Below are 16,066 nucleotides of genomic sequence, written 5' to 3' on the forward strand. Positions count from 1 at the left end.
TAGTAAAGGTAATTATAGAGTAAGTATTTTTTTTAATTTCTTTATTGATTAAGTACATATGTGTCCTCATCCCTCCATTAACCCCCCAGAGTCAGTATTAAGGCATTTGTTTTATGACTCCTGTTTTTTTCCTATGTAGTTTGAAGGACAACTACATAAAACAATAATTATCAATATATTGATGGGCACAAAATGTATAAAGATGTAATTTGTGACAATAGCAATATAAGTTATTATGGAGAGCAGAACAATATAGGAGCAATGTTTAGTATACTATTGCAATTAGTTGGTATTAATTTGAACTAGATTTTTAAAAAATAGGATGTTAATGTAATTCTCAGGCAACCATTAAGACAATAAATAAAAAACATATAGTTAGCCGAAACCGGTTTGGCTCAGTGGATAGAGCATCGGACTGCGGACTGAAAGGTCCCAGGTTCGATTCCGGTCAAGGGCATGTACCTTGGTTGTGGGCACATCCCCATTGAGGGGTGTGCAAGAGGCAGCTGGCCGATGTTTCTCTCTCATCAACGTTTCTAACTCTCTATCCCTCTCAATTCCTCTCTGTGTAAAATCAATAAAATAAAATAAAATAAAATTAAAATTAAAGTATATATATATATATATATATATAGAGAGAGAGAGAGAGAGAGAGAGAGAGAGAGGAATCAGCCCAGCTGGCGTGGTTCAGTGGTTGAGCATCGACCTATGAACCAGAAGGTTATGCTTTGATTCCCGGTCAAGGCACATGCCTGGTTGCAGGCTCAATTTCCAGTGTGGGGCTTGCAGGAGGCAGCCAATCTATGCTGTTTTCTCATCATTGATGTTTCTATCTCTCTCTCCCTCTCCCTTCCTTTCTGAAATAAATACAAATATATTTTTTTTTAAAAGGAAAGGAATCAAAATGATATACTAGAAAATATCTAGTAACAAATGAAAGCAGTAATGTAATGGATAAATTCAGGACTATAAAAATATGAAAAATAGTATTAAGGTAGAAATAAGGCCTTCCTCATCAATTATTTAAATTCAAAAATTAGAGTTTAAAATCAGTAAATGTAAATGATTTAAACTACAGTTAAAAGACAGACATAGGGCCAAAGCCGGTTTGGCTCAGTGGTAGAGCGTTGGTCTGCGGACTGAAAGGTCCCAGGTTCAATTCCGGTCGAGGGCATGTGCATTGGTTGCGGGCACATCCCCAGTGGGGGGTGTGCAAGAGGCAGCTGGTCGATGATTTCTCTCATCGATGTTTCTAGCTCTCTATCCCTCTCCCTTCCTCTCTGTAAAAAATCAATAAAATATATATATTTTTTTTTAAATAAAAGACAGACATAGGCAGCATGAATTTTTTAAAGGATCAAAATAGCCCTAGCTGGTTTGGCTCAGTGGATAGAGTGTTGGCCCGCAGACTGAAGGTCTTGGGTTCAATTCCAGGCAAGGGCATGTACCTCGGTTGCAGGTTCAATCCTGGGCTCAGGTCAGGAAGCATGCAGGAGGCAACCAATTGATGTGTCTCTCTAACTTCGGTGTTTTTCTCTCTGTATCTCTCCCTCTCCCTTCTACTCTCTCTAAAAAAATAACTGGAAAAATATCCTTGGATAATGATAAATAAATAAATAAATAAATAAAATGATCAGATTATATGCTGTCTACAAAAGACCCATTTTAGATTCAAGAATACAGCCAAAACCGGTTTGGCTCAGTGGATAGAGCATCAGCCTGCAGACTGAAAGGTCCCACGTTCAATTCCGGACAAGGGCATGTACCTTGACTGCAGGCACATAGGTGCGGTTAGCATCCATGTACACTGTCTCCACTGAATCTTTTAGAAGCTCTTTAGAATGAATGTGTTCACTGTGCACACATTTATTGTTAATTTCCATAAAATATTTCCCACTAATATAATCTAGATGAATGTGTTCCTAGCATCACAGCCTCCCTCTACCTGAACTGGCATCTCCTGAATCTACTTTTTAGCCATCAGCAACAGAAAGGCCCAAGTCAATCCAGAAGACACCTTACTCCTGCCCTGGTCCAGATGATGTGGCCATTTCTTACCTGGGGCCAGAACGAGGTGGGGTTGGGAAGCCTGGGCAGCAGTGGGTCAACTGAAGACAAAGCAAAGGTCAGTGAATGGAAAGAAACAGGCAAGGAGGGAGGGCCCAGCATCTGTTACATCTCAGGAGGAAGCAAGTGACCTAGGCCTGGCCAATTGTAAGGGGCACATGACCTCGGCCATGCCCATCATAAAGCATCCTGGGACTTCGGTTGAAATTTCAGGAAGGAGGCAGGATGCCTAAGCTGTAGAATGTCCACTCGGTGCTGCTGAGGCCATCTTGCCACATAAAGGAAGCACTTGGCTGAGATCAGTGTAGTAAAGTAGAAGCAAAGGATGGAGCAAGACAGATTCCTGGTGATTATCACTTGAGCTCTTGGATGCAGTCATATCTACAGTCATATCTGCAGTCAGCTTTCCCTACTCAATTTCCCCCTTAAGCCAGTTGGAATCTGGGTGTGTTTTGTTTTTTTGTTTTGTTTTGTTTTGTTTTTACTATCAGGGTCAATTGTCAATAACATATTACCCATTAATATAATCTATCTTTCATAACTGCCCTTTGCCTCAATTATCATTTTAAAGTCTGCCCTTTATCTTCTGTGTGAATTGAGTGCCTCTTCACTTACCTTTGCACAAATCACTAACCCCTTCCCCACTTACTACTGTATACCAGCCCACAGGCACCTCCTGGGATATCTGCTCAAACTCCCCAGGGCTTAGGGGGATAGCTGCCAGGCAAGCCTCTGTGCGTCCTTTGGAAAACCTCTTCCTTCTAGGACAGGAACTAGTGTGTTTGTTACCATTGCTCACTATGGAGAAATCATGGCATAAACCCTTTTAGAGCGCAGTGCCAGGAAAATGTAGGTGCTATTTTTATCCCCTTTTCACAATGAGAAACAGAGGCCCTGAGAGATAAAAGTTTTTTGCCCAAGATCACACAGTTAATCTGTGATGGGGCCAGGATTCAAACCCAGGGTGTGTGGCTCCTGGGCTCACTGTCACCACTGAAGTATCTTGTCCCTGCGCAGTAAGTGGCTGATTGTTGTTACTAACAATAATAACCAGTCACTCCAGCAAAGTGGATGACGTGGTGGCCTTCTTATCCCTGGTCACTGGCTCTTCGCCATCTTCCAACGATTCCAAATGTACTTTATAAGAAGTCACCTACAGCTGGATAAGAAGTGGAGCAGCCATGTTAGGGTCCTGTAGTCCCTAATGGAGAAAAGTCACCTGGGATGGACTAAATTATCTTGATCTACAGTTATCTTCTTCAATACAGTAAGCTTCAGGACCAGCTGATTTCGTACCATAAAAGCTGGGTCAGTCCCCACCATACTACCTGGCTATCTCTATTCCAGACCTTTGCCAATCTTACCTGGGCATTGTAGTTGATAAGAATAGTGAACCCAGGAATTAAGAAATGCGAGGATTCCACGCCAAGCTCTGCCATTAACTGTGTACAATGTCAGACTACTTTTTCCCCTTTTCTGAACCTCACTTTCCACATCTGTAAAATCGATATGTGTGGGAGAGGGTGTCTGACTAGAGTGATATTTCCCAAAGCTTTGTAATAAGCATCTTTTTAGGAGTTAAAGTTAAAAGTATATTTAATTTCAGGACTTCTTAGAAACTTCAGTCAGCTCTTGTGCATTGTAACTCCTGAACAGGGAGACAGCACACAGCAGTTTCCAAAATTACTTGACAAAAAAAAAAACCTTTCTGGGTGTACTATTTTGGGGGAGTGGCTCTGTAAGACAGAATTTGGGAAAAGTTAGATTAGAAGATCTGTAAGAGCCCTTTTAGCTCTGAGGAGTTTAAATTAAAAATTCATTATTTGGACCTGGCTGGTGTGGCTCAGTGGTTGAATGTTGACCTATGAACCAGGAGGTCACAGTTCAATTCCCGGTCAGGACACATGCCTGGGTTGCTGGCTCGATTCGATCAATGATTCTCTCTCATCTTTGATGTTTCTGTTTCTCCCTTCCATTCCCTTCCTCTCTGAAATCAATAAAAAAATATTTTTTAAAAAATTCATTATTTTTACTTAGGGCTCTGTGAGATGCTAAACTAATGAAAGAAAAAAAATAATTATGGTCAGTAAAGTTTAGATAGAATTCAGTTATAATTTATAGAATTCCAGTTGCTGAAAATGAGTTCATGAGTGGGAATGAATGAGAATGACCCAATAAACAGAATAATCAATGAACTTGAACCATGCTGGACAACAGAGGGGGCTATACTGTAAGCTGATCTTGCCATGTGTTTCCTCTTTGGAGATTCAAGGACACACAGATTACTCTTTCTATACCACCAGAATCTGGGATGAATATAAAGTCAGAAACTCATGGCTTGAGGAAAGTGACTTATAGACTCTGAGTTATAAAATCAAAATGATTTTGAACTTTTGGAGAGAGCAAAATCAAAGACCTGTGGGTGTGCACATCATCTGCAGGAAAACAAACAAGCAAAATGAACTAACAAGCATCTCACTGAACCTGCCCAGGGAGAAATTCCACAACAGTTCTCACTACTATTGTAAAAAGCATGTCCAGTGCAACTGACACTCTGTTCAGAGAGGTATACTGTCATATTTTGGTGAGTATAAAAAGTACCCACAGAAAAGAACTGCATGGACTCATTCTTGACTGAAGTCCTCTATGTTCACTCAAAATTGAATTTTCACGTCATGGGAGTTTTTAAGAGGCAAAGTGGAGTGGGACAATGGGCATAGCAGTGGAATCAGACATTTACTGGATGAATATGTACTGGGTGGCTTCTGTGTGCCAAATGTTGGGAATGAAAGAGTCAGAAATCCCGTCCTAACAGAGCTGCCATCTGGCTTTGTTACTTATCAGCTGCATGAGCGTGGGCAAGTCACTTAACCTCTGAGCCTGGTTAGCTCAGGTTCACAGGGTTGTTGGAAAAGCTAAATACCAGATTTTGCATGTAGCGTGTCAAGCCCAAGGCCTGGTGCCTAAGTGGCTTCTAGAAACAGCAGGCAGCATTATGGATCTTGCAGCCCAAGGGGAAAAGGGTGTTCAGATAGATTCAGGGAGGTTTTGCACTACAGACAGAGCCTTTAAAGAAGGTGCGGGGTGAGCTGGGGCATCAGAGAACAATGGCTTACTTCCCCAAATGAAGCTCTGTTTTTTGTTCTCTGCCTCTCACTTGATACCCCAGCTTTCCCAGGTCCAGAAGCATTGGCATCTGCTGGGTTGCTGACTCCTTGACTACAGAGCCCTGCCTGTTAGTCCATGTGCTCTCACAGAGAGCCAGCTTCCCTGTCAGTTCAGCTTCCACTGCCCTGGTCTTCTGGATTTCCTACAAGATCCCAGACATGCCTCCATCCCAGCCTTGGGGCAGGGGATCTCTGCCAGGCCCAAAGGCATCTGAAAGGTACCTAGGTCAACACAGATCTAGTCCCACTCGACCCAAAAGCGGTTCACTCAGCACAAGGGGAAGTCTAGAGACAGCAGCTCTTTGCCCAGCCTGCCACTGTCATGCCTCATGTCCTCAAGCTGCTCATTTCCCATCTCTGAGCCAGGTTCTCCTCTGTCGACTGTTAGGATTTGATCAGACATCCCTAAGGGCAGTCCCCAAGCTTTAGCACTGTTCAGAGTACAACTATGCCTCTCACAGGATACCTAGAAGAGATTTGGAGTCGACTAGACCCCAGTTTGCCCAATATTACCTCCACTTTCTGAGCATAGTTTTTCTATCTGTAAAAATGGGGTTAATGATCCCTACCTTTAAATAAGACTACTGACATAATGGAAAGAACAATGGATCTCTAGTCTGACAGATTTGAGTTTAAATACTGGCTCTGCCATTTTGCAAGAAAAATCTCTCTTCACTTATGAAATAGGCAGATAGCATTTATCTTTTTAAGTTTTATTTTATTTTTTATTTTTTTATTTTTTTCTTCTAATTTTTTTTATTTAAGGTATTATATGTGTACATACCTTAACTGTGGAGGTGAGGCAAACCATGCATCACACCTGCACATAGTAGATGATCAATAATTGGCAGCTTTTATTATTGTGGTTGTTATTTACTCTAAACTAAGTGCCTGATTGAGCTGTGCTCACCCTCTCTGGGTCTTTGGCACTGGGGTTCCTCCTGCCTCTCTAACAGGGCTTCTGTGGCTGAAAGCCACACCCAGAGGGCAGTCAGCAGCTGCCCAAATTCCTTTTAGGTTACAGAGTCCATGGACCATGCAACTCTTCCTGTTGAAAGGTATGTCCTCAAATACATATGATGTGTCCTCAAATACACAGTACCCTATTTACCCTTGGAGGGGAATGAGTAATATTTAGTTGAAGTCCTCTTCTGTTGCCTGAACTTTCTCTACCCCACCCTCTACTGAGGGTACATTCAGCCTGTTCTTACCTCCAATGATGAGGAACTCACTAAATGCAAAGGTGGGTCATTTCATCATCCACCCAGTTGCCAGTTAGCTGCCTGGCTTGCTTGGAAAAAAAAAGTCATTTAACAGCAACAAAAAGCTTCTCTAATGGGCAAGCTATCTGTGAATCATTGATTCCAAAAAACAATACTGTTTTCTTGTCCACCTGCTCCCCAGCTCTGAACTTTGTGCCCACAAAAAAAAAAAAAAAAGATTTGACATTTTTCTCTAGAATAACAAAACTGTTAATGTGTCTCTTTCATTCATCCACCCACTAGACATTCCCGTAAGGAATCCACTTTAGATGCCCACGAGAATGCATTTACAATTCTAAACATAATTAGCTAGCTTCCAGAAGGAAGAGAAGCATTTTATGGGCATAGATAAATCATATCTTCGGCCAAATATTCTCTTCTACTTTCCAACAGGGATCCCAGAGCGATTTCAGGACAGGACTCCAGGGGTAACATTGTTTTCCTTGTGTAGCTTCAGAATCCGAGACACAGAAAAGCGAAGGTCACCCAACAAATTAAGAGCAAAGACATGCACTAAATCCCAGGAATCTAAGACCTCCCAGCATAGTAATTGATCCTCTAAGATAAATGTTTGTCTTGCTAACTAGGGATTAACTGTGGTCCTTACAGAGGGATTCTTGAGGTTCAAAATTATAAACAGGGAAACAGGGCTTGGTAATAAGTTGAGTGATTAATTGGCAGAGAAAGCTTTCAAGGAGGAAAGGATCAATGGGCTGAAGCAAAATTAAACATCTTTTAGGAAGTTTTCCCACTTCCTTACATTGTTACAATTCTTCATGCTCAGTCTCTTCATTAAGCATTTTTAATGTGGGTTTTTATTTGTTTCTTAGTTTTTGCTTTTTTGTTATTTTTCTAGCAACATCATTTATCACATCTCCAACTTAGATTATTTCTCAGGCTTAACTGAACTTGACCTTTGCCCAATGAAACAGAACAGCCTCTTGCTTATCAGAAGTAAATGGGACCAAAAGGCCATGGAATAATCAAAACATAATCAGAAATGGCTGAATATAGAACATTATGTTTCTCTGCTGAGGAAAGGGGCACAGTGAGGATTAGTGTCAAGGGCGCAGGTGGTGTGCTGGCTCTGAGGGAGCCACCTGAGGAGTGGACCCACTCAGCAGCTTTCTTCCTTTTAGCCAGCTTGTCACCAGCAGTGGGACAGTGTGGCCTTTGGACTGAGATTGCTAGCTTCCCAGTTCTGCCATGTTCTTGGTGTGCAATTTCAGCAAACTTCCTTTTTTTTTTTTTTTAATGTAATTATTGATTTCAGAGAGGAAGGAAGAGGGAGAGAGATAGAAACATCAATGATGAGGAGATAATAGATCAACCGAAGGACTTGTATACATGCATATAAGTACAACCAATGGACACAAAACTCTGGGGAGGGAGGATATGTATGGGAGGGGGGGGGCAATGTTAAAATATGTACACAGATAATAATTTAATTTAAAAAATGTAAAAAAAATAAAAATAAAAATAAATTTTAAAAAAAGAACCATCAATGATGAGAATCATTGATTGGCTGCCTCCAGCATGCCCCCTACTGGGCATTGAGCCCACAACCTGAGCATGTTCCCTGACCGGGAATTGAACTGTGACCTCCTGGTTCATAGGTCCATGCTCAACCACTGAGTCACACCAGCCAGGCTGAGCAACCTTTCTGAGTCTTGGTTTTCTCAGTCAGTTGCTAACAGATAAGCTCCATGGGGGTAAGAACTATGTCTGTTGTGTTAATTAGTTTTCTTTAATGCCTAGAACAGGCACTCAGTACATATCTGCTAAATGAATAAATGAAATAATGGTACCATCACTAGCATTGCAGGATCATTGTGAATATTAAATGAGAGATTACAAATCAAAGCCTTGGACATTCTAGATGCTCATTAAACAGTAGTTCTTATATTTCCAGAGCTACTGGGAAGTAGTGCCAGGGCTGGGAAGAAGTTTGAGTATTACATTGTAGAACCCCTTGTCCTGCAGATAAGAAAACTGAGACTCAGATATGTAGATCTGTTTGTTCATTCATTTAACATATTCACCAAAGGTGCCTTCTAGATGTTAGGCACTATAGGAGCTATATCAAGACAGAAAAAGATCTCCATGATAATGAAGTCTACATTCTAGTGGGAGGAGATCATAAAGTAGACAGATATATTGTACAAAGAATTTTAGCTCGGCTAGTGTGGCTCAGTAGTTGAGCATCAACCTATGAACCAAAAGATCATGGTTTGATTCCTGTCAGAGCATATGCCCAGGTTGTGAGCTTGATCCCCAGCAGGGGGAGTGCAGGAGGCAGTTGTTCAATGATTCTCTCTCAACATTGATGTTTCTATCTTTCTCTCCCTCTCCCTTCCTTTTGGAAATCAATAAAAGATATATATTTAATAATGATAATAATAATAATAAAATTAGAATTCAAGATCTAGGTGCCATGTGGGGTCCTGCTACCAATGTATTATTGCTTCTAGGCTCTTTCAGAGGACAGAGCTACAAAGTTTCTCAAGCTTTAATGTGTTTATGCATCACTGGGGATACTATTAAAGTGCAGATTCTGGTTCCGTTGGCCAGATTTACCTGCTAGGATGGTGTCATAGACTCTGCTTTTCTAGCAAGCTTCCATGCTGACACTGGTCTTTGCAAACCACATTTTAAGCTCCAAGGATCTAGGACTCAAACTTAGGCATCATTGATTAATTGTTCTCAAACTTAGGCACGCATTGGAATCACCTGGAAGGTGTAAGATACATATTCCAGGGTTTTCTCCCAAGGTTTCTGATTCAGGAAGTAGGGACTAAGAATGTGCATTTCTAACAAGCTCCCAAGTGATGGTGCTATTGCTGATCTGGAACCGCACCTTAAGAACCACTGAGCTAGAACATGGCTTCTCAAACATGGCCACACATTGGAGCTCTTGAAGAGCTTTTTGGATTTTTGTCTGTCTTAGATACCAGCTGGTGTGTATCTATGATTTAATTGGTATAAAATGTGGCCTGATATTGAGAATGTTATGAGCTCCATAAGTGGTTCTATTGCTCAGCACAAGTTGAGAAGATTGTTCTAGGAAGAGATAGGTATAAAATACAAAGACCTTTAACAGGGAATGAGCTTGCCCTGGCTGGAATGGCTCAATTAGTTGGGAATCATCCGATGCACCAAAAGGTTGCTGGTCAGGGCACATGCCCAGCTTATGGGCTCGATCCCCAGTAGTGGGTGTGCAGGAGGTAGTCGATCAATGTTCTGTTCTCATATCATTGTTTTTCTCTCTCACTGCCTCTCTAAAATCAATTAGAAATATATATATATATATATATATATATATATATATATATATATATATATATATATTTTTTTTTAAAGAGGAAATGAGCTTGATATTTTCCAGGGCCAGCTAGGAGGCCAGTGTGGCTGGGCAGAAGGAAGTGAGGTCAGAGTGGTGGGCAGAGATGGGATCACGAGGGAATGAGATGGGTCAGGTGTGTAGAGGTTCCTCTGGTGAGATGGGAAACCACTGGCAGCTTTAAGCAAGGATGAAGTGACCTGAATGCCATACCCATGACCCTCGCCCAAGAGTCTCAAGGCCAACTCTTTCCCTTATACAGGTGCTTTCTACCAAATGAGTTTGAATTGTGATAAAGAAATGATTAAATAAATGCACAGCCTTCTCCAAGTGCTCCCCATGTTTTAAGTATAAATTTTTTTATTTTTTTATTTTTTTGGCTTAAAATAATGCCATTTATTATCCCCACAGTTCCTGGGCACAGTGTAGGTCAGCTCGGTTCTCTGCTTAGAATCTCATAAGGTCAAAATCTAGGAAACAGTTGGGACTGCAGTTCTCATCCAGAGCTTGGGTCCCTTTCTAAGCTCACTGGTTGTTGGCAGAATTCATTTCCTTTTTACACCTTCCACATGGCCCCCGCCATCTTCAAGCCAGCATTAGTACCTCGAATCCTTCTCATGCTTTGACTCTCTGACTTCCCCTTCTGCCATCTGTCTCTTTGACTTCTCTTTTTCTCTAAATTTTGTTTAGAATTACTTTCCAAGCTTGGAATCCTTGAAAAGCAAGTTTGTCATAGTAATAAAGAATTATGTCATGGGCAAAGGACTTGGTGGGTAGGGGACTCTAGTTATTGATAAAGACATCCAGGAGTGCTTTGCTTTAAGAACACTGATATACGCAACACTATTGAACTGTTCACTTAAAGGAGGTTAAGATGGTAAATTTTATGTTACGTTTTTTACAACTTTTTAAAAATATAATATTCATATATATGAATGACAAATCTGCAAAACACTAAATTCTTTAATTTGGTAAATTTGACTTGTTCCTCGGGAATGTTACTATGGGTATTTTACTACCATATGGAAAATTATATGATTCTATATAATAAAAGGCCAATATGCAAATTGGCTGAATGGCAGAATGACTGGTCGCTATGACACACACTGACCACCAAGGGGAAGTCGCTCAATGCAGGGGGAGCATCACTCAGCCAGAAGCCCAGCTCACCGCTGGTGAGCACAGCCACAGTGGTGGAAGCCTCTCCCACCTCCGCTCAGGATCGAGCCCGCTCAGGCCTAAGCCATCAGTTGGACCTCCCCCAAGGTCTCCTGGACTGCAAGAGGGAACAAGCCAGGCTGAGGGACCCCCCCACTCCCCGCCCTGAGTGCACGAATTTCATGCACTAGGCCTCTAGTTAAGAAAAATAAAGGGCGCACTCTCCCTCTCTGGAGCACACCCATGACTTTCCTCAGGTGTGTTACCTTTGTCCTCCCTCCTAAGCTCTGAGGGCCCTTCTTTTGCTTTCTGTAACTTGTTTTCTGAGCCTACACAGCGCAGCTGGCTCACTTCTACTACCACTGTAACTTTCTAAATAAACTTTCTCTTATAATTTGAAAGTAAAAAAAAATAATAATAAAGGATTTATGCAAAGAATTAAAAAATGTATAAAACCATGAATTGGGAAATGAATAAAGTTGGGGACAACCACTCTAACAAAAGGATACGTTATGTGAGGGTTTTTGCATCAGGTTCGCCTAAGTGACAGTGACACTGAAAACATGATTCACTTGACATGTAACACTGCAGAAACAACTAGCCTGTAAAGGGAGGCCAACTAAAGGGAGGCAATGTCAAATCCAACAAAGTGAGTAACTGAGATTTTGCTATCTGCTCTATCCCCTCAAGGCCATTGCGCAATATGAGTGTGCTTGGATTGGACAGGATTCCTGTGACACGATTCACATACTATTTTGATTCTGGCAGTTGGTAACCTTTCTTCTAGGAAATGGGGAGGAAAAGCCTCATTGGTGATATTCTATTGCTCTGAGCATGTGAGGGCTGCTAGGCTGCCTGGGGCAAACTGAGCAGAGGCAGGTGTGGCACCTGGGTAATTTTTAGCAACACTCCCGGGCATGATATTTGATGGTGGCCTGCAACCATCTGTCAACCTGCCATAAAGATGACCTTCCCTTTCTCTGTTATTTGAGCCCTGGGTTTTTCCTGGGCAGGAGCTGACAGTGATGTCATCATCTTGTGATGCTGCTGGGTGACCTTGTTCACTGAGCTGCTTCCACTCATTACTATTGTACCCTTAAGTTGAAATGAGAAAAACATTGCTGAGAATCAAGGAGAGCAAGAGTTGAGATTCTGTAAAGGGGAGCTCCCCCAGAACCTCCTCATCTGATTTTCAAACCCTTATCATGATAAGCTTTTATCTGACCAGTTTCCAGGAGTCCTCGGACTGAAAAAGTCATACTAAAGGAAAAGCAGTGCAAGAAGAGATCAATAAGATTATTTCTCTAAGCATTGCCGTAGTCTCGGCAAGGCAGAAACTATGAACTCATAAAGAACAGCTTTGATCCTTGTCATAAAAACAGATGAATATTTATGAGTAGCCTCTCATACAAAGGACAAAATACAGAGGCTATTACAGTCTGTGGAGCTGCTGGTTTAATTAAGGGAAACAAAGATACACTGAGCTCCTCCTGCACTCCAGGCCCTGAGCTAGGTCCTTTTAGGACGTCATTTACTCCTGAGCCTTTCTCCATGAGATGGGCACTGCCACTATTCTCATCTCATGGATATGTTTACTGTTATTCAGTGAGTAAGCCCCAGTGCTGAGATATGAATGTGTGGCTTTTTGACTCCATGTCTGTATTCTGTACATACAATCATTGGCTTTCATATATTATAACTAAGAGTTTTTCAAGAACTCAAAATTTAGACTCTTTTAATCAGTAATAGGATGCTCCCAGGCCTTCTCCCTACATCACACAATGTTTACAGTGGAAGGACATTGTACACATGAAGACACTGAGGTCACGGGCAGGTAAAAGGATTTGCTCAATGGAATGGTGGAATCTGGCCTCAAATCCTGATAAAAGCTCTATCCAACCAAAGTCAACTACATGCACAGAACAGAGTGCTGACAAAAGCCATCTTATCAGGAATGGGGCTTGTTGACAATCTCATTTTAGTTCAAAAGGATATGGGCATAATTAAATGGGTGTTTTACCTTACAATTTGCTCCATTATTCTTTCTTTCCTTCTTTCCTCCTGACAGCAGTAGATATTGTTGGGTTGGAGTTCACAAACTGTTCGGATTTAATGAAATAAATGACACAGAGTTTGCCAGCCAACATTAATACGTATACTGTATGTTGACTGCAAACCAAAAGTTGAAGTTGAAAAGCAAAGAGCACAGCACCACCTGGTGTTGACAATTAGCACATACAAGTTTATGCATGCTCTCTCTGAAGCAGGGATCAAAAGCACAAGCAGCTTAGGGGTAAAATTCCTCCCTACATTTCCCTTCAGTTGAAGAATTGAGGCCCAGAAAGGGTGAGAAGTTTGACAAAACTCATAAACCAAGGGGAAGAGGGCTGAATCTTCAGTGTTTGTTTCCAATTCTGTGCTTTTAATGAGACCCAACTGAGGAGAAGAGAGGACGGTCATTATCCTATGAACACGGAGTACCAGTTTATATATGATCCAAATGGCTGCTGGTATTCACAAGGAAGACCCCTTCCTATAAAAATGGAAGGGAATGTTAACATGCAATCAGAAGGGACTGTGCAACAGCACAAATACACATTGCATAGCTCTGGGGACTACAGTGTGAGCAGAGAGCTGGAGTTGAGTGACACAATGGTTTCAATTTAGATTTTGGATTAGATTAACTTGAACTTGCAAGCCTCTTTCACTCTCTTGGCCTTTTCCTCCCAATCTATGCCAGGAAGGTGCTGAATTACACCTGAACCTCTGAAATCCCTGACGTGGCCTCTCTGATTTCATTTAATACTGCCCTCCTTTGGCTCACTGTCCTCCAGCCCTCTGACCTCCCTGCTAACCCTTAGCCAGGTCAATCTGTTCTTGCCTCAGCCTCTGCATGAATGAATGCCATTTTGTCAAATCCCCACAGGGCTGGCTCCCTCCTGCTGTTTAGACAAACCTGCACTGAGCTCCTCTGATGTGCCGTCTCCAGCTGCTGTCATACCTTCCATGTCCTTCATACCACTTAGCTTTGTGTTCTGTTTGTCCAGTCCTCTGTTGATGGACCCTACACTTAGTAGACATTTGATAATAACTTTTAATTGACTGAATTAACTTATTTCATGAGCCTCAAGAAAACTATCTGGGGAGAGAATGAATACAGATAGTTGGACGTCGGCCCCAATGTGTAATGGTTAACACTCTAGACTCTGAATGCAAATAGTTGGAATAAGATGAATAAATGACCTTAGCAAGCTTAGCTGGCCTCCCAATACTGCCTCCACTTCTGTGACTTCTGAACCTAGTGTTCATGATGTGTTAGTAACATTCTAGGCACTGTCCTAGGTTTCCTTACAGTTGATCTTAGGGTATAAGTAGTTTGCCCGCTGATACATGGCTCAGCTGGGATTTGAAACCATGGTTTTCTGACCACATTTCCAAAATATAATAGTCAGTTTCCAACCCAAGGCCAACACCCAGAGCTCAGATCCCCACAGCACCATAGGTGTTGAAAAAAGTTCCTCTAGAGCAGTGACGGCAAACTTATTAGTCAAGAGAGCCAAATATCAACAGTACAACGATGGAAATTTCTTTTGAGAGCCAAATTTTTAAACTTCTTCTAACGCCACTTCTTCAAAATAGACTCGCTCAGGCTGTGGTATTTTGTGGAAGAACCACACTCAAGGGGCCAAAGAGCCGCATGTGGCTCCCGAGCCGCAGTTTGCCGAACACAGCTCTAAGAGCAAGCAGTATCAGAAACTGCAGAGGGGCATGTTGCTTCCACATCCAGGAAGCCTCTAGAAGCAGCCAAGAAAATAAGGAACTACATGCTCCAGGTATTAAAATTGAGCAATGGAGCTAAAAGGAATTTAAAACACTTAAGACATTGGCTTCCTCATTTCTTGGTGTTACTTTTCTATGTGTATTGATAACTAGTTATCTACATTTGGCATATACTGCTATTCTCAAGTATATACGGTAATGAGGACAACAGTTAGAAAGGCAAAAAATATGGGAAGCATTGTCCAGTTGTGGGAGGACATTACAAGTACCTGGAAAACAATGTGCAAAGTTCACCTTTGACTGAACCATTTACCTTGAATGGATAAAGAAGTTACTAATATACACAAAAGAGTATTATTCAGTCATGAGAAAGAAGGAAATCCTGCCATTTTCAACAACATAGATGGACCCTAAGGGCATTATGCTAAGTAAAATAAGTCAGACAGAGATAAACAATGTATGGTATCACTTATATGTGGAATCTGATTTTTTTTAAATACGTTTTATTGATTTTTTTTACAGAGAGGAATGGAAAGGGAGTTAGAAACATCCATGAGAGAGAAACACTGCTCCTGCACACCCACTACTGGGGATGTGCCCACAACCAAGGTACATGTCCTTGACTGGAATCAAACCTGGGACCCTTCAGTCCATAGGCCGACACTCTATCCACTGAGCCAAACCAGTCAGGGTGGAATCTGATTTTTTTTTTTTTTAAAGTCAAACTTAGAAACAGAGTAAAAAAGGGGGGATAGGAAGAGGATAGTAAAAGGGTACAAACCTTCAAGTATAATATTTATAAGACCTGAGGATCTAATGTAAAAAATATGGTGACTTTAGTTGACAACACTATTTTATATAGTTGCCATTTGCCAAGACCATCAATGCTCTCACGTACACAAAAAAGATAAATCTAGTTGGATGCATTAACTAGATGGTGAGAATCCTTACACAAAAAAGATAAATCTAGTTGGATGCATTAACTAGATGGTGAGAATCCTTTCACAACGTGTATCAAATAACTACAAAGTATACTTTAAATATATTACAATGTTGTTCATTATACTTCAATAAAGCTAAAGAAAAAAGAACCATTTGCCCCTTACATCCAGTGTTGTTGCTGGTTTTCTCAAGGCTTACTCAGTCATCCAGCATTTACTGAGGACAAACTTTTTTTTTTTTATTTCTTTATTAAGGTATCACATATATGTCCTTAACCCCCCATTCCAATCCCCCACCCCCCACCACTCATGCCCCCACCCCCCTATTGTCCTTGACCACTGGTTAGGTTC

At 41.4% G+C, this 16,066-nt stretch overlaps 1 pseudogene across 1 annotated transcript in view; it reads right to left on the reverse strand.

The window, feature by feature from the left end:
- Positions 1-388: 388 nt before the first annotated feature.
- LOC311632140 (protein Hikeshi-like) overlaps positions 389-16,066 on the reverse strand; it is a 130,616-nt pseudogene continuing 114,938 nt past the window's right edge. The window contains exon 4 of the transcript in view: positions 389-422. The product of the transcript in view is annotated as a protein Hikeshi-like (transcript). The remainder of the gene's footprint in view (positions 423-16,066) is intronic.

The sequence above is a fragment of the Pipistrellus hanaki genome (genome assembly GCF_964339955.1).
Source record: "Pipistrellus hanaki genome assembly, chromosome: 13".
Classification (NCBI taxonomy): Eukaryota; Metazoa; Chordata; class Mammalia; order Chiroptera; family Vespertilionidae; genus Pipistrellus; species Pipistrellus hanaki.